Source organism: Anopheles arabiensis (assembly GCF_016920715.1).
Source record: "Anopheles arabiensis isolate DONGOLA chromosome X unlocalized genomic scaffold, AaraD3 X_pericentromeric_contig0009, whole genome shotgun sequence".
Classification (NCBI taxonomy): Eukaryota; Metazoa; Arthropoda; class Insecta; order Diptera; family Culicidae; genus Anopheles; species Anopheles arabiensis.
This window is the reverse complement of record NW_024412087.1, coordinates 35001-37500: the sequence shown is the minus strand read 5'-3', so window position 1 is coordinate 37500 and position 2500 is coordinate 35001.

Here is a 2500-nt window from a genome sequence, read left to right as displayed (position 1 = left end):
CAATGTCTGCGACGTTTAGTATTCAAGATATGGCCCGCCCTAGGTCTGACCTGGCATTTTCGTGAAAATTTAAAGCATGGCCATAGGGACGGGTAAAATAGCTATTTTGAAGCAAAAACCCCCCTCACTTTAAATGGCCATAACTTTTGAAAAACAAGAGCTAGGGTGCGTTCTCGACACGTTTTGAGGTGTTTTAGCGAAAAACATGTTTTGAGCCACACGAGCTCTCCGGCCCGTTCGGTGCACATTTTTGAAAAAGCTAGAGCTGCCCCTAGGTTCGGGGTGTCACAAAATATTGAAAAGTGGTCAAAAAACCGCTATCCAGAATCGGATGTAGAATCATTAGACGAACTTAAAATTGTTCTACGACCAATGTCTGCGACGTTTAGTATTCAAGATATGGCCCGCCCTAGGTCTGACCTGGCATTTTCGTGAAAATTTAAAGCATGGCCATAGGGACGGGTAAAATAGCTATTTTGAAGCAAAAACCACCTCACTTTAAATGGCCATAACTTTTGAAAAACAAGAGCTAGGGTGCGTTCTCGACACGTTTTGAGGTGTTTTAGCGAAAAACATGTTTTGAGCCACACGAGCTCTCCGGCCCGATCGGTGCACATTTTTGAAAAAAGCTAGGGAGCTGCCCCTAGGTTCGGGGTGTCACAAAATATTGAAAAGTGGTCAAAAAACCGCTATCCAGAATCGGATGTAGAATCATTAGACGAACTTAAAATTGTTCTACAACCCCCAGTCCGACGCCTCGTATTCGAGATATAGCACTTTGTAGGTCTGACCGAGCAATTTTGTACTGAAATGTATGGCGGACATGTTATTCATTAAACAACATTAACTTGCATCGTGCCCTACTTCATCGGCACAGCTACTATCGACTATCTATTGTTGAAATGGATTGAGTTTGACCATTTTAGCTCTTTTCTTATGCCGTGCACCAACAGTGTGTACCGATCAGGGAAAGTACACTACGTACGCGTTCATGGATGTATATGTTGGTACAAGTTGCCGGTCGGAATAGCAGTGCACCAAAACTGTGTACCGATCAGGAAAGTACAAGACGGAGGGCGCAGCCCGAGCGTACGCGTTCATAGATGTCCATGTTGGTACAACCTACATGTACGTACCTTGTTTTTGTATCAAAAGTTCCAATAAAGTGTTTGTATGCTTAAAATGCTTATCTCAACCGGTCACCTTTTGGCCTGCCCTTTTATAGACAGAAACCTAGAACGATACTCGCGATGTTTGTGTTTTCCATTCGCCCGGGACGACGAAATGAGCTCTGTGCACATCGTGCAGAAAACTGTCTCCTCCTCGTATGTTTTGTCCCTCCACGCATATAATCACCCACATTTGTGTTCAACACGGACGGCGCAGCCCGAGCGAACGCGTTAATGTTTATGTTTGTGCACACTAAAGTTACAATCCTAGGATTTGGTTATTGCGTCGCAGTGCCCGACCGTCGCGGACACCATTCTTGGACAAAAGTCCAAGTACGTAGAGTACATTCCCTAGGTATGTGCCCGTTCGTGACTTTCGTTGCGTGCTTACAGACACGCTTGGGTATGTTTACCATACAAGGTTTACTAGGAAAACCTGGGAAGGACGCTTGCCCTCCCGTTGCGGACACCATTCTTGGAAAGAAGTCCTGCTACGTAGCGTTCTTTAATGTACTTGATCAGTTTGTATTGCATTTGCTTTGTGCAATTGACTTTTGCTAATGCTCACTAAGGGGTGTTCGTTTGCGATGTGTATGATAAGCAACTGTCTATTCTAACCAGCAGTTAAATAACACTTTTCACCCAAATCATAGGAACGTAGAGTACTTTCCCTGATCGGTACACAATTTTGGTGCACCTCTAACTTCGCCAGCACTTTATCGTTACGTTTTGTGCACAACCTTGGGACATGGTGTAAGTTTCATCATTGTTATGTTTGATTCGGTTTATTATGATTGAAAAATACGCTACGTCCTAGAAATCTGAACTCGAATACTTTTGCCACGTTGCGCAAAAGCTACTGAGCAACTCTAGCCGTTTACCGATTTAAAATTTAATTTTCGTTATTAGTTTTAAAAATACGCTAAGTCCCAAAAATCTGAACTCGAATAGCTTTTTCTATGTGCCGCCAAAAGCTACTGAGCAACGCCTAGGTTGGTACATTTTGGTACATGGAGTGTATGCGTGCAGGCGTACTGCCGTGCTGGACCGGAAAATCGCACTTGCTACTAGAACGTAGAGTAATTCCCTAGATAGGTGCTTTTGCATGCCTCTGTTCGACGTCCATGCAACTTGGAACGTGCGACACACGTAGCTAGGCTTCTCCATACATATTCCCTAGGGTAGCACCAAATTGCACACTTTCAGGGGTATATTTTGGTACGGTGTACTGTGCATGGTACAAGTATCATTAGCTCGTGCAATTTATTTTGCATCAAGTTGCGATTGCTGGTGCGTCGAGATAGGAGTGTTTCGCGACTTTTGCCAAGCTT